The sequence below is a fragment of the Toxotes jaculatrix genome, chromosome 5 (genome assembly GCF_017976425.1).
Source record: "Toxotes jaculatrix isolate fToxJac2 chromosome 5, fToxJac2.pri, whole genome shotgun sequence".
Classification (NCBI taxonomy): domain Eukaryota; kingdom Metazoa; phylum Chordata; class Actinopteri; family Toxotidae; genus Toxotes; species Toxotes jaculatrix.
The window spans coordinates 20,847,863-20,872,687 of NC_054398.1; the positions used below are offsets into that span (position 1 = coordinate 20,847,863).

A 24,825-nucleotide genomic window follows, 5' to 3' on the forward strand; every position below is an offset into this window, starting at 1 on the left:
GCCGCTGAAGAAGGCAAACGCCACCAGGCCGAGAGGGAAATGGAGTGTCTGTTTTGTGCTTAACACACTGCTCACAGATTGCAGAGCTGGCATGGTGCAGCGGACACAGACTGTGTGCCGACCTGGGTGCTCTCCGCCCTGCCCGACCTTGGTACCACTGTGCCATTGTGCCAACGAGGGCTCCATAACACCCTGTCCTCATCTAAAAAAAAAAAAAGACACTAGGACAAGGCTGGAAAACAGAAATGGGCTCGAGACACAGAGTTCATTAACAGATAAAAGGCGGGAGGTGAGAAAAAACAGGGAGATGGGAATAAATGAGGAAATGACAACGGATGGAAGATGTGGGGAGAGGTTGGCAGCCGTCCATGAAAAAGACAGCTGGCAGCGACATCCTTCACAAACCTGGCGACGCAAGCGGCATGATGGAAGCAACCTCCAGAGACACGGAGAGAGGGAGAGAGGAAGAAGGAGAGAGATGAGGGGGTTTGGAGGAGGGGGGTTGTGGCGGTAGATAACGTGGCTTTCGTCTCCAGACTCCCGTGCTAATTAACACAGTCCCACATACAAGGCCCCCTGCCTGCCTTGCAGCCTGGCCCCGGTCTTCAGTGGCGACACAGAGGGACAGAGCATGAGGAGAAAATGTGTATATGTGAATGTGTGCGAGGAAGGGCCGGGGGAGCATGAGGGATGAAAGGGGATGAAAGGTGAGGCAAGGTCTGGTGGCCTTGTCTGAAGGTGAGTCGGCTCCCCCGTCATCCTGCAGCCTGGTTCCTCTGGTGGAAAGAAGGGGGGGGGGGGGGGGTGAAGACGAATGAGTCAGAGCACGGGGATGCTGATCAACAGCCGATTCGCTCACCGGCCATCTCACTCTGTCGCTCACCTCATCCAGAGGGAGCAAGTGAGAGAGAGTGAGAGAGAGAGAGAGAAAGAGAAAAAGGGAGAGACAGAGAGAGAAGTGAGGCGGCCAATGAGGCGGCACCGGTCCAGTCACAACACCACACACACAAATCCTGGTTCTGTACCATTAGCTCCAGACTGTCATAAATCAGACAAAGCCAGCCTGCAGGACAGAGGGAGAAGGCCAAACAGAGAAGTCAAAAAGCCGCAGTCACACAGCACTGATCAGACAGCAAGGGGGGTGGGGGGCAAACAGCAACCTCTGAACAGGAAAACATTTATAACACAAGACAGTTTCCACACGTATAATGGAAGAGCTGGACACAGTAGGGCTGGGTATCGAACTTTGATGCTTTTTGACTTCTGTCTGAAATGTGTCCATAGCATTGATTACTGCAGCTGATGTATAATGAAAGTTGCCTCTGAATACTTGGTCACATTTCTAGGCTTGTTTTTTATTGTTTGATCAGATATCTGCTTATCTCAATCAAGAAACTCTGCAATTTTAAAGTATTTTTATGCCTCTATTGCATGATGACAGTAGAGAGGTGGCTGAAGAATGAGGGCAAAGAGACGCTGAACAACATGCAACAAAGATCCCCAGCTGGACCTGAACCAGGGATGCTGCAGTTCATGGTTGGTGCCTTAAACCCCTTGGTCACCAGAGCGCCTCAAACTTTGCTATTTTCATTCTTGTATGGCTGCTCGTGATTATACAACAGAAAACACTCGTGCACTGAGAAGTTTGGAATATTTAGTTAAATGAAAAAAGGGGTGGGGGTGGGGTGGAGCAGATTTCTTTTTATTAAGCTATGCGATCAGCTGACACTGACAATGAACTATCACACTGGCACTGGTTTCAACAAATAAACCACCTTTAGGACAGAGTCAAACATGTTTTTTACAAGATACTTCACACCAACCGCTTGTAGCCTAGAGCTTCTGCTTTTGTATCTCATAAAAGCCCGCATTAACATTACACATGACCCAGATAGTCCTGGTGCTAGTAGACTACACATTTAGTCATTAGGATTTTGTCATTGCAAATCGTGACGCTCGATTAGAACATGTGGGTTAGCGTTTCCATTTGGTAATGCCATTACTGGAGCTAAAGCTTCATTAGCATTACTGCATGTAATAACCTCAACAAGGGATTTCCTAACCCAGATTTCAACCACACCCAACCCAGGCATGCTGTCTTGGCATGCGCCCTGCTGGCAGATAAACAACACATCTGCCTCTCTGCTCTGAAAGTTGTACATATATATTGTATGAACCACTGGAGAAAAGACAGCTTTTGTTTGTTTGTGTGTTTGTATGTGTGGGAGAGTAGTGTATAGTATAGTGTGTGTGAAAAGATTTGATTCCATGTAAGACGGTGTGTAGGAAGTAAGGCTCCAGATTGGCACAAACTGGCAATGGAGCAGCTCTTGGTCTTGCAGCAAGTTCTGGCAAGCGTGTGCCAATCCTACCTCACACAGCAGTACGCCACAGGGGGCTGAACACTTCCACCCTGCGATCCAATTAATTTCATCGCACGCCACACATTTCGACATGCTAGGAGCGTAAGGAGAGGAAGTGGAGGTTTGAAGGGGGGTGGAGGTGAGCGGTGAGGCAAGTGGGAATAACTGAGAAAGAGGAAGTGGAGGGATGAGCCAGGGTTGGGGAATCTTAGAATTTCCCGTATCTTGCATTTGAGTTTCTGCACAGGGAGAAGAAAATGCAATTACACGTGCCCTCTCAGCCTTTTCAGGCAAGTGCGGTGTGTAGAAGTGAGGGGGTAGTGGTGGGGTTTGTGCCCTGTGGCGGCCAGCACTCCCATACTCTATGCTAATAGACGCTTGTTCTGAATTCTAACAGGCATTTGGTGGCACAGGTCTGAGTGGGGAGCAGCGGAGGGTGAGTGCAGACCATCAGCAATGTAAGGGGGGGGGGGGGGGGGGCCGTGGGGAGGTGGGTCTGTCGCCTTGTGTCTCTGGAGATAGTAGGAATAATGAAAAACTCTGCTGGGACTTCAAAGCAAACGCCTGGTCATTTCCTGTGGTGATGGCTGATACCGGCCTGCATGTTCAGGCAACAAGCACGCACACATTTAGTCACACATTCCCGCCAGGAAAAACCCCAGCAAATGAACACCACTTCCTTTGATGGTATAGCAGAGCCAAGAAGGAGGGACAAGTCTTTGGACGTGGAGTAAATTTGAAAAGCCTTTGTGTTCGGCTGGCGGAACCACCTAAGTGCTTTAGCCACAGCCTCCAGGTCAACTCTTATGCAACATGGGTGTAATGCCAGAAACCAGGTGGTGATGTTAACACTTTAACAGTTTCCAAATTGGAAACTGGCAACATGTCATAGTAAATCAAAAACAATATGAGAACAAATAGTTGTCACAGGGTAATTAGACACGTAAACACATTCTTATTTTCCAAGCTCTTCACCTATTCTTGGCAGATATATGGACATATCAATGGAGGAAAAGCACAGGAATAATCAATACACTAATAATGGCTTTAAATTTTCCTTCTATAAGAAGTCTAAACGTCTATCGTGAAAAAAGATCTCTTAGGACATCTCAATTCACATAAATGCTCCACTTTTCCTAATTTCTGTCATTTTCTATGGCTTTTAAAACTTAGACCAATTTTTCCCTTCAGTAGATTTCCTGGAAAATATCAAGCCACTGCTCTTTTTTTTCGAGAATCAACTTTGCACTAACTTCTAATTATAGCTTGTTCTCTAACTACAAAAATATTTTAGTCAGGTGGCAGTGAAAACAGTGGGGAGAACTCCCACACACTGGCTCGCTTGCTGCTGAAATATTTATTTGATTACAACGATTCGGTCTGTCAGAAATTCATCAGGTATATGGGCAGAATAAAAACACTTTCACATACATATATACACATAGGAGCTGCCTCAGTCATCCAATCATCCAATTAGAGGACTGCAGAGGTTTGGTTTAACTGATAATCACCTTGATCTTACTGAGAGCATTTGAGTCACCAGTCAGAAAATAGCATTAAAAGGGTTAGAAAGACACAAAATGTCTCAATATAACGATATTCATTGTCTAAAAGAGTTTTCAGTCTCATCATACTGGGTTTGAGTCAAACCAGTCCCTGTAGCAGATCGAATGATATGTATATGTGTATGAAAGTGTGGGGATGCAGCCCATAATACCCAGTGAAGGTCAAACGGACGGAAAGGTTGTAGGCAGGACAGTGTGCAGGAGTCACTCACATTGTTTTCAAGCTGCGTCTTCCTCTAACGCACCTGTCACTCATTCAGGCGTGAAGAAAGTCAGGTATCCGGCCCCTTGCTTGCATAATCTCATCAGTTTTCCCATCATACATTACAGAGAAACCGTTGGGATGGGCATATCCAGTACTGTTTACAGTTTACACTGTCGCCTGTTCAACTTATGAAAATATAAATAAATACAATTTCAGCTTCCAACACAGTTGTTGAGTGGCTTTTGATTTATGGTGTTGTTCTAATGTTCTTCGAGAAGAACTGCTTCTATACTCGTTATCGAGTTAGTGATAGTACTTTGTGTTGCACACATTTTGCAGCATTCGTCCTCTGAGGTTTACAGAAAATGCAAAAAACAAAACAAACAAAAAAAACCCCCACTCAAGTATGCAAGAAAAGATTAGACAAACTGTCTCAAATAATGCTGGGGGAGATGTGTGAGTTGCTCATCTGAGGGTCAATACAACAAAAACAACGCAATCTGAGTGGTAATCTATAGGAGCAGGGGAGGGGTCGCACGATATGCAAGCATAAACAAGCCCGCGGTGGCCATTCTTGGCTGATCCCATTTCTTATCGTATCATCTAGTTCTGTTATGAAAGCCAGAGTGTCCTACAGGCTTTTTGTGATTCTACGTATTCGTGCGAGTATGCACCAAAAAGCACACTCATGTATGTGTCTGGGTCTAATGTGTGAGCAAAAATCACCAAGAGCATGCGTTATGAGACAGAGTGAACAGAAACACACATCTGGTTCCATTCAGGATGCCTGAAATTCTTCGCCTGCTTGGTTCAGATTACTTCCCGAGCCCCCATGCTGGCTGCGCGGGACAGCAGATAAACTATGCTGCTCAACACAATGCCTGGCCTATTCAACATGCAACTGGAAGGGTGTAGGCTGGCAAGGGCTAGAGGTGAAGCTGAGTTTACAGGAAGGGTCTTGGTGTCGACGATTCTCAAGCAGGAGACTCCTGAAAAGACAGTTATACTAAGTTACCGCTTCTCCCCTGTTGCAGACCCTTCCTTATACAGTATGTCAAGCAGGAGTGAGTCCTAAGGGAAGTGTACGGTAAAGGTTCTGCCAGAAGGAACACTGCCTTAATATGATCCTAACTCTTTCCATGGATATCCACTGGGGAGAGCCCAGCAGCAGAGGGTCAGCTCTGTAGAGATCCAAACCAGAGAGACAGAGATACAAGGTCAGGAGACTTAAAAACCTTGAGAGCATTGGTTAAGGCTGTTCTGCAGCATAAAGCAGGCCTAGGGAGGACGAGAGGACAGCTGGAGAACAGCTACATTCTGTCTGTTCACAGTTGGAAATCCAACTAAATTAAACCATGTTTGCCGTTGTTGTTTTGTTGCAAGAGACCCTAGGTGCAGCTATAAAGAACGAGATGATTTCCATTCCAAAAAAGAAACATCTATACACCTTGGGATCAGTTTGTTCTACACACCAATCTGACCATAATTCCTGAAAGTTACCTTTCCTTTACATTTCAGAAAGGCCCCCCTTCCAATTCTCCCACCCCATTCTCTTATCTCCCAGGTTTGACAGAGTGATGTCTTCAGCCGAAATCACCTCGTCTACTCCGGTTCCCCAGGAGATGGAGTGCCAGTGATGTACACGATTCAATCAGTGAGGAGTGAAAGAGCAGATCACAGACAATACGCCGCGGCCCCATTACCCCCAGTCCTCGGTTACCGCTAGCGACGCTTAGCTCGGGCCCCCACCTAATGGGCCATAATATCATTTTACGCCATGTTCCAGCTCTTTATACTAGCTCTAAACATAACTCTGTCGCCAAGGCACAATAAAAACAGATATATTTCTTTATTACTCCTCACGAAGCATATCACCAGATCTGAGCACCCCTACAAAGGAAACTAATATCTACAGGAACCTGCTCTTTTCCTTGGCTCATTTAGAGCAGATGCACAGTTGTTATTACATTGAGCTGCACTCTGCCGGCCTCACCTCCCCATGCCGTTCACTCAGAGTGTAATGGATGTTTTATTATAATCAAATGAATACAATATCTTCACCATAAATAGCCTACTTAAAAAGCCATTTTCTTTGCCTTGCAATATGTTTGAATGTCCATCACGCCTCAAGCAACAAGGTGCCACATGTTTAATTCAGAGCCAATGCAATTTGTGTGTTGTGTGCTACTGTATAGGTGAAAACAGCAACTTGTCTTCCCTTTGCTCACCTTCACGTCCCCAAGCTGCCCCCTTCCACTCACCCAATCATCACACTCCACACTATCTTGCATAAAGTCATGCGGGTCTCCAGCAGGTTCATTACTTTGCGTGATAGCAGGAAGAGGAAATGTCACCTGGGTACTCCGAGGCCATTCGCTTTCTCCATCTCACGGGGCAAATGCTGTGCCTGTAAGTCTTGAGCCAGATGAACAGAATTTCACTCCAGCAAGGGCAAGTTATTATCTGCAACTAGGAATCATCCCCTACACAGGGTATACGGTGCTGTTGTCCTCTGCCCTATAGCTCACTGGGTCTGACCAGCCCATTTACACTATGGGGAACTGACAAGAGATGAACGAACATTCGAGCATGAACATGTGTCCTGGTGTGTATATGTGTTTGTGTTTGTGTGTGTGTGTGTGTGTGTGTGTGTGTGGTAAGACGGAGTAGAAAGGGAGTTGGGGAATCCAATCTCTCACACAGAGGAGCAGAGACAGGCGGGCAGATACGCTCCAGGCCCAGAATAACCCCGGCGGTATCCATGAATGAAATGACAGGATTACAGGGGTATTAGAAAACCTGCTGAGATGGTTGATAATGCTGTTTATGGTTGGGCGTCACACCGCCTGTAGGGAAAAAGTCAAACTGTTTGACTAATGAAAATATGGAGAAGCTCTTCACATAGTCACCAAACAGAACATTACTGTAAACAAGGGGGTCCCCCCTTCTTGTTTACAGTAATGATTTGGTTTTAGCCACTTGACGGACATTAACACAAATACTTAAAGATTTATGTCTTTGGAATTATTGTGGTTGAACTTCTTAAAATTGGGGACAGTAAACATAAGCCCCGCTATCCTGGTTAAGAATGGGATTATTGTTGTGTCAACAACCCCCATAGATAATAGTAATTACTGCCCTTGCTGCAGCGGCATCAGACTGAGGCAACTTCCCTTGCTGACAGCTTGGTCCTAATTACCAAGAACCACCAATTACTGGCTCCATTTCATTATTTATATTGCTCAGCACACCCAAATAAAAGAGATTTCAGTGACTCCGAGCAGTCACATCTCTGGCAGCTGCAGAGGAGCATCCAGAGGACCTGCTGAATCATTCCCTCATTGCTTTTTTTCCTGACAATATACTAGTCAGCATGCAAACACAACATTGTTAGCACAAAAAAAGAGTAAAAATAGAAAAATAAAGCCAGTAGGTGGGCTGACTTTACTTCCTTTTTGCCAGCCACGGGAAGTAATTTGACTGCAAAGGAAGTCCATCATCATCTTTTCTTTTCCCACTTGCTCCTGCTCATTTATCTGCCAACAAAGCTGCAATTCAATTGTAAAACATCAGCCCTGGAGCCTTTTAACTACTAAAACTGTTTGCATGTTGTATCTACATTCATATTTCATTCATTCCACTGTGAGCTCTACGTTAGAATAATTGACTCATCTGCTGCCATGTAAAAGATGCCTCCAAAAGAAAAAATAAAACATAAAAACACCATTCTTTATCTGGTATTTTCAACCATCCGCACACACATACACTGACTTTCACAGATGTTTGCCATCACCTTCTGCTGCCAAGCGGCGTCCAGTGATGGCTGAGAGGAGAGGAACGGGGACTCGGGGCGGGGGTGTGAAATTCTGCTATTCCTGCTCCAGTGAATTCTGCAGAAACTTGGCAGATCATTGTGGAGATTTGTATGTCTGTGGATTTGACATGAAACTGTTTGAGAGGCTCATCTGGAGTCTGTCTCTCAACGTGCCTCCCCTTTAAGCGGGTATGGCTGTTTAGCTTATGTTCCCATAAACCCTGACGGGCACATTTCTCAGTACCCAAGGGCGCAGATCAGCGATTAACTCGCTAGACAGGTCTTATACCATCATGTTTAAGACAAACATTTCAAAACTTTGTTGCTTCAAAAAAGAATGCTTCAGTAAAGCACGTTTAAATAGTGGAAACAAAAAAAAAAAAAATCTGCATCAATCGTTCGGATTTCTGAGCTCACACACCTTGTCAATCAACAGAGACTCTTTCTCTTCTGATGATCCAGTGCAAATTCAAACAGCACCTCATGCTCAGCAAACTGTAAACCATATAAAGCTATCACATTCTAAAAGGACAAGAAGTCTCAAAAATACAATTAAATGCGTACAAAAGGAATCTACCGTGGCGATCCAAAGCGCTTAGCATTTAGATGACAGTTGCGCAGGGCAGGCCTTGTTTGCAGGGGTTGGAGTGGAGCAGTATATGTGGCCCGGAGGCCGGATCTGTTCCAACTGTGCCCTGGCAAGAAAACGCACAGCCCAGTCAGCCTCGACAGCTTGGATATTCACAGGGGGCGATGGAAAAATGGAGGGCTGCGGTACCGTGTTGGAGTTGGGGGAGCTCGGAGGAGGGGGGGAAGCGGTGATGAGTCAGGAACAAGGCGTTTTATATTATTTTGGTACCGCAAGGACATGGCATTTGCCGTGTTCGATGAGAAAACCAAACATAGGCAAGTGATGAGGGCCTTGTGTCTGCGTTGGCCTGTGGTGATAAAGTTTATCATCTGGCATGTATGTCTGAAGGGGGCTAGTGGCATTTTTAAACACTTTAACACATTCTAAAAGGTGTTAGATTATGCAGGCACTGCAATACCTTGTTTTGGTGATGATGCATTTTTAAAGCCTGGAATTAAATTATACATTTACCACTGTAGAGAAAACTAACAGAAATGACTCTGTGGTTTATGAGAAGAAAAAAAAAACACAAAAAAGAACAAACAAACACAGCAGGATCATGCATTTTATTAATTCACGTTTTCCACTATGACCTTACCATAGCAGTGGGCTTTAGATTACATGACACATTGTCATTTGACAAACCATTGTGACAATTTTAGAGTTCCCATAGATCTCAGGCATTAAAGTTAGGATGATCACTTTGATTTAGTGTGACAAATGAATTATTCACTCTCATCTCTGGGGATGCATAGTTAAATTCTGAGTCATTTTGAATATCATAGAAAAGACTTTTGATGTTGGACAGCTTTCTCCTCACTTGATTAACCTGAACCAACTTCAAAAGTGCCAGTTAGAGTATCGCCATCAGCAATATTCTAAACAAACGCGGAGCCTTTTTCAAAAACAATATTTTCTGTGAGTCTCCTCTTTGAAATATAGTGTGTCAACGGTATTACTATCCATTAAGTGGTCTTGTTTTCCTATTTTTGCTATATCCTTCAAAGAAACACATTTAAAAAGGTAAACTAAGGGAGTATCTCACACAAGAATAAGAGTTCAGAACTATATAACTGACTGCATTGATTACCGTTCAAACGATCTCAAAGAAACGCAGCAGATGAAAAGGTCAGTGTCACACAAGGGAAAAGAAAACCGTAGGCCCTATCCTCCCATCACAAAAAAGGACAACAGAAAAACAAGAGAAAACAAAATGAAAAAAAAAAATTTGTTTGCTCTTGTGCATCCTAATTCATTCATCCCAAAGTACCTCTTTGCTCCCGGGTTGTGCCAAAGCAAAGCCTCGTGGGAGAAATGATTGACACATCCTAATCCTCATGGATACCAAAAAGCATGTCATTACCATGACATTTACACCGTCCTCTGGGATGTGAGACGAAGCACGGGAACAACAAAGGGATCAAAACTGGGAACAAAACTCCAAAAGCAAGAAGTGTGAATTTTTAATGTGATGTGTTTTGGGTCACAATTACAGCTTAAGTACTTTGAGCAAAAGCATCCCTCCACCAAAAGTTCTATTAATTCAGCAGAGCCAGAACAACCACCTGGGGTAGCCTACATTTCAAATGAGCCATATTTTATTTATCTTTAACACCAGCGGGCAGGCTGGCAGGCATGCAGGACCGCAGGAAATGTGGTGGAAAGTGGAGCACAAGAGTTACGACCTGAGCAAACAGCTGATCATGAGAAGATGAGTGAGAAAAGGAGTTGTCTGTCAAGCTAAGCCCTCCACAGATGGACGAGTGTAGCACACCACGAAACTAGCAAGCCCTGAGGCTTTGTAGCATGTTTGGGTTTTAAAATACACCACAGAAACTGTTTGGGAGGAAGTGGTGAACAGTGGGTAAGCTTGAATACAGTATATATAACGTTCAAGTACATGTTAATATTCCTCACCTTCTCATTCATCTTGTTGACTCAGTGAGTCATGGCGATTGTGAGTTTTTCCCACCCTTGAGTGAAGTATGAATGGAAGATGATTTTACAGCTGTCTATATAAAACTGTAACAGCAGCAGTTAATTGCTGGGGATCTTCATTTAATGAGCATCAGAGCAAATTTAATGACTTGCAGCCCTTAATAAACAAGCGTAGGAACCTACTGGTGTGCAAATAAAGTTTTGACAAAATATAAATTGTCCTAACTTGTAGGCTAAGACTTGACTTATAATTGGACCATTGTTTCCTGACACACAAACACACAGCATTGACCATTTACTAGCCAGCAATGTTCCACTTCTATGAGCACAATAACAAAAAGTGTTTTCATTGGAGTACAGTGGCATCTGGGGGCTGAACCTTGCTGGGATATATCCCAGGTGAGAGAGTCAACTATCTGCTGGGTAGCAGAGTTGCTCCCTCACTCCCTTCTCTTTCCCCTGTACACCCTATCTGCTCAGTCCTTTCCCTTGAGCTCACTATCGCCCCGCTACCTCTACTCTTGTACTGACAGCCAAACAATGGGAGCCAGGACTGCCTTAACGAGTAGAGACTGGAGGCTCGACTAATTAGAGACACCCCCACACCCCCACGCCATTGCCTCCAACCCCTCCTGTTAACTCAGAACAGTGCGATACAGCTTGGCCAGGGCTGGGACTGTTGGACCCATCGTGAGAGGAATAGGCTGGAAGTTGTTTTTTTTCTGGCTGCTGGCCAATGGGGGACCGTGGTAATTGCCCAAATCCCACTGTGGCAAGTGAGGAGAAAGAGTGTGAGGGTGGCACAAGCCAAGGAAAGTGAGAAAATGCTGGTACCAAGTGTGGGAATGAAAGTCTAGCAGTAAAAAAAAAAAAAAAAAAAAAAACACAGACAGAGTAAGAGAAGACACATAAGAGCTTAGAAAAAATGAGGCACAAAAGATAAATGTTCCTAAGAAGAAACACGGTACGACGTGCAGGACAGGTGATTCAGATAAAAGTCTGGTCTGAGCCTGAGGGCTCTGGGTTGTAGTGAAAATAATACAAGAAGAAAGAAAACCGGGCAAAGTATTGGGAGTGTAAGTGAAAACAGAATGACCTCGGGTGCTACTCACTAGGGAGAGGCAGACAAGGGTGCGGTGAGCGCCTTGGCTGTTGGTGTGGAACAAAGCAGGGTGCAGCGGCGGCTGTACAGCGGGTCCTCACTGGACTCTTCAGTCACAGGCAGCCGGAGCCCCGGGCAAACTTGGCCAATTAGCCGCACACTGCCACTGACCCCCAGCTTCATTAAGGGCCCAGGCTCTGGATAAGGGGAGAGAGGAGAGGAGAGGATTAGGGGGGAGAGAGTGTAAACCATCAGCACTGGCCAGGTTTGAGAAGACACACACGTGCATTTGCACGGACACACACGCTAGAGGTGAAGCTCAAGGTTACAGATAAACACAATCAACTGTGAGAACATCCAACACCACCACATGTACACACTCGCCGAATCACACTCCTACCTCCCTGTGGGTTTACACCCGCAGCAAAGGTGGTGCCGTAGAGGCCAGAGGGCAAAGCTCCCCCCTCTCTCTCCCACACCGCTGCACTGACAGCAACAGGTGTGGCGGCCAGCAGACATGCAATTACCAGGCTGAGAATCTGCTCTTTGTGACAGAGACAACGGCAGATCAGAGGGAAGATCAGAGCTAGAGGGGGAGACGAGAGGGGTGGACGAGAGGAAAGGAGAGGAGAGTGGGGGAGGAGAGTGGGGGAGGAGAGGAGAGGAGAGGTGAGAGACATGGAGGAAGAGAGGAAGATAGAGACTACTGAAAGTCCCTGGAAGGGAGAAAGAGAGCGAGAGAGGGAGAGAGATTTCCAGTCGGCTCTTTTCAACTCAAATCCCTTGCCGGCAGAACGAAAAAACAGATCAAAAACCAACAGATCTATTACCTATGACACACCTGTTGTTCTGCAGTGGAAATACACATTTACATGCTTTGTGGTCTTGAGAGACCTCACATACTTGTGTGCACAACATCTAATTTCAATTCAGATTGGGTGGGGTTGGAGGTGCTTAGGGACAGGTTGTGCTCAATAAGCCCTGACAGCAAGAGTGTTTGGCGAATGCATGTGTGTTTGTGTGCATTACAAGTGTGTATATCCACACGGGACCTCTGCTTGCATCAGTCTTGCGATGGAAACCTTAGCGGCACTCCCGAGTGGGGGTAGCAGCTTCATAGGCGCTCTCCCTCATTTTCTCTCCTCTCCCTCTCCGATTACGGGACTTCGATTAGGCTAAAGTAACGTTTGTGCGATTTGCCGCCAGTGTAGCAATAACTGCTGTCAGAAACCTTGCATGCTTGGGTGGAGAGGAGATACTGGCCCTTTATTTAAAACAAGCCAAGGATAAAAGATCAATGGTCCAATTCAGGCCATGAATTGGAGGGAAAAGTTCACAAACATACTGGGAGATTATGAGAGCGAGATATATGTGTGGATAGGGGGGGAGCGGAGAGCGAGGGGGCATCTAGCTCATCTGGGTGCTAGTGGCTTATTGATCGGTGGAGACACACAGCTCCCAGCCATTCATCACAGGCCACTCAGGCCCTTAGATAACTCCTATGATAGTGCCCTGCTGCTGAGCAGCTGCAACTGGCCACAACCATTATCCTTCAAAGTGAGCCCCCTAGCCTGGGAACAGGCATGGTGGGGCTGCTGGGTGACAGGTTGGAGGGAGGGCTGGAATGGAAATGGAAAAGACCAGGCCTGTGGTTAAAGAGCCTGTGGCTGAGGCTAGTGTACACAAAGGCAGGACCTGGGGTTGAAGGGCTGGGCCTACATGAAAAATGGTGCTCTGACAGCCCGAACAGAGATGAGAAACTGTCTGTTTGCACCAGTCAGAGGGAAAAAAATGTGAGGGCGCTATTGTTTCCATTTTCTGGCCAAACGGTATTAGCAGAGCTGTTTTATAGCCGGTAGCAGACAAGCCATTCGAGCGACAGGCAACTCTGAAAACTGCTGAGTGGCTCTGTATGTGTGTGTGTGTGTGTGTGTGTGTGTGTGTGTGTGTGTAAAGAGAATTCCCAGATTGAGCAGGTGGGGATCAGCCATAATGAGGTATGCAGGGAGAAAAGAGAGGGAGGGGAGTCAGAGTGAGGGCAAAAAAAAAAAAAAAAGGGAGGAGGCCAAAGAGCGAGGGAGAAAGACAGAGTGAGAGTGATGGAGACGGGCTCAGAGCCAGAGGCAAGGCCCCAAAAGAGCAATTACAGGAGCTCCAGAGAAGGTGTGGGCCCAGCCCCCAGGCATAGTTTCAAACAGCACAAAGCACTCACAGACACATCCTCACACACACATATACACAGACACACACACACCAGACCTTAATCTAAACACAAACTCCTGTCAACAGAGATGGACAAAATAGGAGAAGTGAAAGTGAAAATGAGAAGGAAACAGCCATGAGGTGGGAATATTTTTAAACTGGGCTCATCTAAATCCAAAACATCACCATGATGTACTTCCCAACATGTTTTCAACATTCTGTTCTGGTCGAAACCTGTTCCCTTAACAGCATGACCCGAAACAAAAGCTAAAACTCCAGGGCTGAGGCCAGTGTGTGCAAAACTTTCAAGTCGATTGTGCTCCGTGTGGTGAGTGCTAAACAACACTGAGAAGTCTGGACAGCCTCGCACCATGGTGCCTGTCACATATACAAGTTCAAAATGGTTTCTGAAGGCAACTGTTTCTGCCCCCCCCCCGCACCCCGCCCCCAACACTCCACCTCACCCATCACCACCACCTCCACCACTTAAAGGAGAACGACAGGCTGGAAAGAACAAGCAAGAATGATGGGAGAAAAAGAAGGAGAGAGAGATGTGCAAACAGATAAGGGGGAGGGGAAATTAAATTAAGAGAAAAGTTCTTGCGCACCGGTATGCACCATTGATTTCCTATTCTCTTGGAAACATTTAATGAGCTTAAATAGAAGCCTCGTTTGACACTGCCACAGTGACTCGGAGGGGCCTCCCAGTGAGAGGAAATCGTTCAGCGGCTGTGACGGCTACCGGAGGGGGGTGGAAGATGGAGAGAAGATAGAGGAGGAAGAAGAGGAGGAGGGATGGGGAAAAGTGAAGGTTTTAATGCCAAAGCAGGAGACGTGTGTAAGACAGGCATTGGCTTATGCTTGGGAAATGGTCCATGGCTAGTATTACTTGCCTCGTTCTCAAGGTGGAGGAAAAACGAATTAAGGATGAAGGAGATTACTGGAGGAGAGGCAGATGGAGGAGGAGGGTGCATGAGGTCTACATTTTACGAAGCTGCCTAGTTATGTGAGTGCTTACCACTGACAACGGGCACTCATTATAACCCAACAATGTCCAAACTGATTGACAGCTACTGCTCTACTGCAGCGTTTCACCTCATTACTTCCTGGATGACCTCCCTATGAGGCATTCAACAGATGCCTATTGCTTGGCGGCCATCTTGTTTTTCTACCCTCGCCGCTCTCCTTTCTCCCACTGTCGGCAGGAGAACTATTGTCACTTCAGAGAGCAAAGTCCAGAGGCGCTTCGCTGCTCTCTGCCGCTGATGAGGGCCCCACTGGGAACCATCGGCAGCCGCTTTATGAAGCTGTCTGGAAGGAGTGAATGGACTCAGCGTCCCACCACCTTTTGCAGGCAATCATGATAATAAGAGTGTGGAGTCAGGCATGGCTATACACTGGCACCACAGGGGGGACTTCCCCTCACCGACTTTTGGGTTTGTTGGTGTGTGTCTGTGTGTGTGTGTGTATGTGAGAGGTGGGGTGTATTTGTGAGTGTGTTAAGGGCTGTAAAATAAACTGATTTCACTGATTTCACTCGAATCGCAATTTTCAACAGTTCCCTGAATCCAAACAAACCCTAAACTGAGAATAGCTACAACAGCTGATAACACCAAAACAGAACAGGTCAAACACATGAAAAGACAACACATAAATCAAACACTGAGATATATATTCATATATACATGAAGTTACATGCAGTATATTATCAGTAAGGTAAATGTGGCAGTTGTTACAGATTAGTGTTGATCCAATAGTTGTCTGATGTGTTAAAAATTTGCATTTGCATTAACACTAATATTGGCCAGCACCTTGCTATGTTGTAGAAGTAGGTAAGATTTTTCAAGCTGAAGAAAATAACTGACAATAATTTTTTATCATTTTATGACACAGAAGCTTTGGAGCTTTTCTTTGTTTCTCATTTTTGTAAAACGCATACATTTTGGATTTTTAACTGTTCAGACAAGCTCAAGGTGAAGACTTTTCTTGGATTTCATTTTGGTCTTCTGCAGGTGTCTGAACAAAAAGTTGATTACAACAACAACATAAAGATAATCAATTATTTGTTGCAGCCCAAGTATAAATTTTAGGAGATATAGACATAGCTTACATTACATTCATTTTGGAGGACTGTGTATTGGTGTGCTACTGCTGGGTAAAAAACAGATTCTAAGATACATTTAACAGCTGGTAATGACAGAGTGTAGATGTGCTTATGTGTATGTAAACATGCTAATACATATGTGCATGTGTAATCAGTGCTGGTAAGGATAACCATAAATATTTCAGGTCCCTGTGTATATGTTTTTAACCCAGTCGAAAATGTTTTCTGGTTTGTAGCAGCTCTAACATTCCACCACAGTCTGTTTCTTGTATTAGCAGGTCAGAAAGGAGTTCTTCAGTTCCTGACCCCATTTTTCCCCCCAACTTTGGCTCAGCTGCTGGAGGAGTGGCTGGCTTGTACCACCTCTGAGTATCTATCCAGACAGATGCATAGTAAGCAGTGCAGCAGCCAGTGTGGGTGTTTGGCACAACTGGCAGCAGTGCTGAGGCCGTGTTTTGCTGGGCTTTCATGTGTGACTTGCAGCAAAAGTTGTGCTGAAAAAGATTTTATGAAAATGGATCTCGGGCTGAAACAATCACGTGACCCTGATGATTAATTACGGTGAAAGAAAAACAGCCCATGGTGCCCTATTTCCCTCTGTACAATTCCAGCAGTTACACATAGGCGTGCATTCCCACACATACACAACAAGGACAGGAACTGGAAGTGACTAACAGTAGCGTAAGGACAACAACTTGAGAAAGGCATAGTGTTGAAGTGCTCTACACTGCTTTCTCCAGTGTCCCCAGCTGTCATTTTCACCATTCTTGCTCAACATAGTGCCAGCTTGAAACAATTCTTCACCGGAAACGGCCTTTGCTCGCCATAAGAATCTATAGGCCATCATCTATATGACACTGTGGACCATTCTCTAAATCATTTACACTGGCCTATATATAGCCTGTGGAGAAAAGGCCATTATTGAAACAGAAAGCTATATTTCATAATTGCACCACCATGCTTCCATCCCCTCAGTGAAATTGGCTCTCCAGAATATATTCTCTCTCACTCTTTTCCATCTCTCTTTATCTCCCTCTCTTGTCTGCTGGAGAGGGCGATTTTGACAGGCTGACTGTCTCCCCTGATGCAATAACCACCCTCCATTTGTATCTGAGGAGGGTGCATTAACTAGACAGCGTAATCAGCCCGCACAGGAAAGGCAGCAAGCCTCACCAACCAACTGCTTTTTACCACTCTAAGCTATAACAGCTCGTCATTAGGCCACAATTAGCACAGATCACTCTGGGAAAAATAACCCCTCAAAGACCTTTAGCCAGCAGAGTGAATGTGAGGCACAAGAAGACTTTTGCCAGAGACCACTGTTTCACTACACACTCCAGAGAAGTAATCTTACTTGATCGCACTTGATGGTGAAAACAATAGGACTTTAAAACAGAAGACTTAAAAAAAAACTCCTTGTAGTGACCTGGGGCAATGCCAGAATCCAACCTGATACCACTGGCATGATACAGTAGTTTCCCCACTAAGGACTCTGACAAAAAAGGCTTATCACCAGACACTTCAGACAGTGCATAATTCATCTCAAAGGGCAGCAGGCAAAATGGGGGAAAAAAAAAACAAACATTTGAAAGCGCAGCCTTATCATAAGTGTGCGCTCTTTCCAAAACAGGGAGGTGAGTTTTGTTGAAGCACCCCTGTGGTGAAGGTGCACTTCAGGTGAATATCCATCTAGCAGAGGAGGAGCAGGATGCAGTTGCACAAGCCTGCAAAAAGAAAAAGTTCAGTATGTACAAACACATTTCCTCCCTCGGGGCTTTGGAACAATAAAAGAGAAATGCGTGTCCCTGTGGTCATCTGTGGCATGCTGGCAGTGGGCAGACACAGATAAGAGTTTGGATCGGAGGAGGCTGACACGCTGTGATTATCTCCCGCTGCTGGAATTGACTGTCCATCAATCCAGACGGCCAAGAGGACAGGGGCTGGCCGATTCAATTGTTGCCCGAGACAAGATTTTTATGATTCAATGATCTCCAAAAAAATGAGAAAATGTGTCAAGTGTTTCAAATGTGTTGTTGTACTGGCACAATCATGCATTACAGTCCACATTCACAAATACTCATGAAGAGACAGGGAAGTTCTGCAGTCTCAGAGGTACGATAACAAGCTCATATGTTTTCACACTAAGTCTTAACACACACACACGCACACACAGCTACATTCAGAGACTATCTCCTGACTTTCCAGGACTTCCTCTCGAGTCCCAGTCTGCCTTCCTGCTTCTCTCACCACCTTCCCCCTCACCTTATGCTGCGTGTTCTGGACCTAAAACCCTGTCCATACACCAGTGAGCCACAGGAGAGTTGGAGGAAGGGAAGGAGTGAGGAAAGGGAGAGGGAGAGAAAGAGAGTGTGTGTCAAGAAGCACATTCTTTCTGCCGAGCGCCATCTGGAAGTGGAAAGGTAGATAAACAATGACGTGAGCTGCATCCCATCTCCTTCCCAAAGCCTGTGCAGACACACACTCACCACAATGCATGAGCACCATCGCCACCGATCCTGTGCAGCGTGCCAAGCATTGTCAGGGATTGGGTCTTATCAATCGTTGGCCAGATACTGAGCAGAAGCGTGTAGCAAACAAAAGGAAGGGGAGAGAACAAAAATGGGGGGGGGCTGCAAGCGACAATGAGAAACACAAATGAGATGATGGCTGGGAGCCACCCGTCCACGTGGCCCAGACCAACTCTATTTAATCTGGTCAAGTCTGCCCCAAAATCAAAGCAATCTCCTCCAGTGAGCTGACAGAGGAAGGAATCAGCCAATCCCACCCAAAAAGGAAGTTGCTGTGGAATTGATTCGGGGGATATGGGGCTACGCAGCATTGTGCTAGGCATGCAGGCTATTACGGCTGGGGAACTCTGCTTTATTTTAAAAAAAGTCCATTTGCATTCATTGAGCTTGCAAGAGGAGCTCGGGGGCAACGTTAGCTGCTGCTCCTGCTGCTTTTGAATTCCTCACCATATTTTTTGGGCCCTTCTGGCATGCAATATATTACAGTAGTAGTAGAAATCTTTATTATCCCTTATGGGGAAATTGCCCTTGTAGTAAGTCAGAGATAATAACAAAAACAATATCCATACAATGCAAAAGCACAGACGTTGTAGACTGATGAAGAGCAACAGCTGGAGCAACAGCCGGAGGGATGCTCCCTGTGGGTACTGCATCTCTTGGGGCCACCCTGTCCTGAAAGAGTGCTTAGCCAGACTTGAGTAAGACTAGACCAGAGTGAGACATACAAAGGCCACAGTGGGGATGACATGAAGAAATAGGGCCCAAACGAAGAGACTTTGACAGCTATCCCTCGGGCAGCCAGAGGAGCTACACCTGTGTGCACCTCGGCTCTGCTCAGTTTAGTTTCTGTCTCTTCAGACTCCCACCCACTCAAACACACACACGGCAGTCTCTTCAGCTCTGTTGGCACTGGCGGAACAACAGGAGGGAGGGATCAGGTGGCTGGGGCAAGCAGACGGAAAGAGAAGGATTGGGGAGGGGGTTGACAAATGAGCCTCGTCAGGTAACATTCACAGATGTGAAGGGATGGGGAGGGAAGAAGAGGGAGAGGATAGGTTAAGGGAGGGGAGGGTGTCTGTCAGCTCATATTGGTTCATCAGCAAAAATCCCCTGCACTGATTAGAAACCACTGCCGGCAGGAGAGGGGAAAGACTGATACACTTTGAAGGAGGAGGCATTAAGGGTGCGCCTGTTTGCTCCTGAGGACCATTTACAAATTCTGATTGAGGAGACAACGAAACATAGCCTCCGTCTCTGTGCCTGGGATACTTCACACTATGATGGCTCTGTTTAAGAAGAGCAGACGGGGGGGGGGGGCAAAGGAAAAGCCCTGGAAGCACTGAAGGGCCTGGAAATTTGGGTCAGACACATGACATATTAATACAATGACTGACGAAAAAAGAAAGTGAGAAGAGAGGAAAGGGAGAGCAAATAAAAGGAGAGGACTGACAGGGAGCCTAAATATTCACAGCAGAGAGGATTTGTGTTTCAACATGCCCCGGCATGCAGGGGAAACAGGAACTTTGTTTTTGCAACAAGCTTCAGGAAATAAAAAGAACATAATCACTTTAAAGTGATTTTTGTCAAATGAATGCGTGATCCTTCAGCTGTACTGAGACCTTGATAAATGCCCACTGTCTGGGCTGTTATTAAACACCAGAGGGACAGGTTGGTCCCTTTGCCAGGCAAAACTAATTAGAGCCAGGCAGATGTGTCTGGACAGTGGTGTACCACACACACACCTAATGTTACACACCTGTTCACTTCTACGCACGCTTATGCACATGCACACACACAACCTCTGAATGGGCTGTTAACCATGTCCCCAGTGCAATCAGCGCCGGCTGATGAGCCGTCACCATGCTAACTACACCAGGTGAACACAAAACAACAGCATCTCAGCTTCAATTTCTAACTTTGGTGTGTTTGACTTCGGAAACTTTTTGTCAGCTAGCGGCCAGAGAGAGAGAGAAAAACGCCTTTCCCCCGGTGCCTTATTATCCTCGCCAACACCAGGCAACACGTTTCTTTTCTGTATTCCCTACTTTCTCTGCTGCAGGTGATGATGAGAGTTAGAGCTAACAGCAACCAATTAATCTTTCATGGTGCACGTGTTCTTGCTTTTGTTAGGTCTGCTCCATGAAACTGTACGAGACTGCAGCTGTACAATAAAGGGCTGGTGACACTTTCATCCTCCTCTCCAGTTTTCATTCTCATATTTTGTGAGTTTTTGTTTTTTTTTTTTTTTTTCCTCAAAAGCTATCATTACAGCAGCCTGCAGTCGTGAGAGCTGCACTCCAAATCGTTGATGGGAGCCCAGCTAGCCGAGTGAGAGCTAGAGATGAGATTGCATTGGGGATGTGAGTACCAAAGGGGGCGGGGGAGGGAGGGGGTTCCTGGCTATACGATGATAAACACACAGAACATCCGTGCTCGCATCCACGTACAGAAGTGCATGACATGAAGCAATACAAGTGCCCTTGTTTTATCTTCATTTAGGTTGTCGGTCTCATCTCCTGGTAATCACACTGATCTTAGGTCACATACACACACCAGCAGCTCTCTCACAGTCTCTCAAAGACACATACACACAGTGGTGACTAATCACCCATCTGGAGCAGCCATTCCCAGGTCTGGATGACAAAGCGCCCATGCCCACAAATATAGGCTAATGCCCTTCTTAACAAAAGGCTTAGGCTGCATTACAGCCAAACAGACAGGTCTAGAGAAGGGGAGGGTGGGGAGGTGGCTTATGACCTAGCTCTGACGAGCATGGACAGGGGAGGAAGCAAGTGACATCACAGATAAGGCTGATGTACTTAGGCTAGCTGCTAGTGGCTACATGGAGCTGACAAGTCTGTACGTGCACTTGATTTCAATAGCAACCCCCCGAGTCAAGGGCAGGGAGAGGGCAGAGCCAAAACAGTAGGAAAACGCCATTTCAACGTGACTAGGCTAGTTTGCAGTGTGGTTTACCCACAGGGCTTTGCTGAAACCCTCTCGTCGCAAAATATTAGCGTGTTAGCAGTGGCAGGTGGTATAGCCACCCCCTCTCAGAGCAGTCCATGGGGTAGGGCTTATCCTCCAAATGCCTCAACTACTGTGGAAAACTGTTTCCCAAGCAAAAGCTGGCAGCTGGCTGGTATGATCCAGGTAAGTCTCTGAGTGGTGAGAGGGGCCTGATGCAACCAAAGCCAGGTTCAGAATGTGGGATAAGGTTGGATCAGAGCCAGCAGCCATTAGCGAGCAGCGTGTCTGACACAACAGACAGAACACGACATTTTCAAAGGCGTAGAAGGACTTGAACGGAGCCGTGCCGAAGAGTGCTAGGCAGCTGTTTCATTCAGGTCCTCTGATAACAACCCCCTGTCCAGATTGGCTACTGCAAACAGGGCAGGGGACCGCAAGGCAGCACAAATACAAATCACTTCTTCGATAGTCTACACTGAGCTAAGCAAAAAGTAGTGAACTGGCATTCTCTCATTCATTTCTTAGCTTCAAGCCTCTTGTGGTTCAATGTGTTCTGCTACAAAGAATTTTAATGTGCTGGCGTGCATTTAGATTAATGTGCATCTTTACAAAAGAGCATATGACAGTATGGTTAATAAGCAGAAAACACTTTAGCTATCACGAAGAGCCAGCAGTATGAACAGACAAAGATCTAGCTAATGGACCTAGCCATATCATTTACCGTACAGCCCCTAGCCAGACGCAGGATCACACACTGGCTGCAAAGACAGGGAAGAAGGGACACTTTAATTACTTAAGAGATAACGTCCTAAGAATACTTTCTAAGGGATGAGTCTTTGCTTTCAACCCCTACCATGAATAAGCAAACAACGAGCACATCAATTATGAGTGTGGGAAATGAAAACTCAGGGTTATTTAATTCTCTTTTTCCACTTAGCGCTTGGATATAACTACCAAACAAAGCTTGTGAGCAATGTGACTATCGGATGGAAGCACAGGCACTTAACCCCAGCAGCACAGGCCTTTTATTTTGTTGTAGGTTTTGCAAAAAAAAAAAAAAAAATCTTGGCAATATGACTCTCATTTCAATTATAAATCCGTGAAACAAAAAAAGCAATTTAAAATACCTGTGGGAAACCATGGTGCTGTGAGTGGTGCTTGATCTTAAAAATCAGTCACAGATTCAAGTGGACTATGCTCTGCTGGCCAACCTATCACATACTGACCATTGCAATCACCAAAAACAACAAGCCTTTACATCTGTGACTGTGGCTCAGTCCCATTAAAAACCCATCACACCCACTACCGCCACGCTACGCTTACTGCACACAAAACCCATTGCTATAATTGGTTCCACTGCACCCTTTACCCACTCTGGACGGGCCAGGCGGCAAATGCAAACAACACTGCAGTTACTGGAAGAAAACCAAACTCTGGTTATGTCTCAGTCACAATCAAGCTTGACAAATTATTTTCAAACATGGCGGTGAAGTAAGAACATGAGGACTGTTTCAATAAGACAAGAGAAAAATGAGGGAAAGGAAAAAGAGAAGAGATGAGGTGAAACAAAACATTGTTCATTGCCTGCCGTGGGAGGCTGAGGGTTATGACAGCGTGACTCTGGGCTGATGGCACACCTCGAGACGACAACACACACTCCATCACCCTAGACAAACAGACAGAAAGGTGCGGTTGTGAAGCGGATCCGTTGTTTCACAGCGACCGCAGTGAGGGCCACAACCATGTCATTACCCCAGCCAGAGAAGAAGAGGAACCCCAGAGTCTGGTATTCTGAGACTCACGGGAGACTTGAGAGTGTTTGTGTGAGGGTGTTTTGACAATGAGAGAAAGATAAACAGAAAGCAGGGAAAGCAGTCTCTGAATGTGTATGAAAGTGTGACTGAATTAAGTACACCGAGGTGACTGTGTGGCATCAGAGCTCAACTATAGTTTGAGCAAGCGCTGTGGAGATGTTTGTCATACCAGAGCGAGGAGCGTGTCTGGACTGGGATGAGACTAAAAGAAAATGTTAGTGGGCCCCTAAGGCTGTCTGAATTAAAAACACACTGCCCTCTCTCTTCAACAGAATACACTCAAAGACTGACTTGCAAACTCATGATTTAAAGGAAAGGGGAGCTTAAGGTCACTCATTAGTATAAAAAAGAAATCACAAATGAGAGCAGGAGGGGAAGTTATTTATGGAAAAAAAAAGTTTTGATTTATAAGCAAAACGTAACTAATTATTACCAGCAAGAGACAATGGAAACTCACAATCAGTCATAATTGTTTCTCGGTGTGACATGACTGCAGATAAAGAAAAACTATAATTGATATTCTGAACTGACTTTTGTTAATTAAAGCACTGATTATTCTGCTAAACAGACTTCGACAACCAGAGGCGCAGCACTGCCCTTTAAAAAAGGCACTTACACAGCGCTAAACTGAATTCCTTTGAGGTCTCCATTTTTGGCAGTGTGCTGTTGTCTGGGGATCAAGACGTCCAATGATATGTAAACAAACACAAAAAATGGGAGAGTGGTTTGCATACGAGACAATCCTCAAACCAAGCACTTTTATTTGTTTTCTCCAGTAAATGTCAAGCTTTATTAATTGACTGAGCCTGAGAGGGACAGAGACAGTGGAAGCTGTACAGTACAGTGGACTACGGTGTTTTCATCCCTCTCTGCCAAGGTGCCAAAACCTTACATACATATACATACACACACACACACACACACATATATATACATATACATATATATATACTATATATATATAAATCCTCCTGTAGAAAAAAATAACAGAAAAAAAATTCCCCTGTAATTACTACAGCACATCTGTGGACACAGCGTTTGTGGATTAGAAAGCTTGGACACTGTACAAAAGGGGACCTTGGCTTACTGAGAGCCAGGTCTGCGCAAATAAGGGGAGCGGCTGAGGACAGTACACTTTATTGAAGTGACAGTCTGCAGATACGCACCAGGTCTCTCCGTCCACAATCGCACCCGCCACCTTCTCCTCTGACAGGAAAAGAAAAGAAAAATAAAAAAAATTACAAAGAAAAAAAAATGAAAAAAAAACACACACACACCATTTCCCCCCATCTACTGATTACATACAATACACTCTAACATACTGGGAGAGAAGAAGGGGAGGTGAGGGGTTGGAGTGGGGGAGAAGGGAGTGAATAGACAGGGAGTGCTGCCAGGGCCTACTTTTAGATACCGTGGTTATCAGCGAGAAAGGGAGAGGGAGAAACAAAGAGGAAGTTTGCTGGCGTTGTTTTATCTGGAAGGGCATTAAACTGAGAGGCACACAGGGGACGAGACAGCGAGAGTAAAGAAAAAGACCATTCACAGGAAAAGGAGAAACTGTCCAAAGTCAGGCAACCTTCAGAAGTGTC

At 45.6% G+C, this 24,825-nt stretch overlaps 1 protein-coding gene across 1 annotated transcript in view; it reads right to left on the reverse strand.

Annotated features, from left to right (window-relative positions):
* plxnb2b (plexin b2b) overlaps positions 1-24,825 on the reverse strand; it is a 117,901-nt gene that overhangs the window by 82,641 nt on the left and 10,435 nt on the right. Inside the window, exon 2 of the mRNA XM_041037651.1 lies at positions 11,629-11,815. The gene's annotated coding sequence lies outside the window, so the exon portion shown is untranslated. The remainder of the gene's footprint in view (positions 1-11,628; positions 11,816-24,825) is intronic.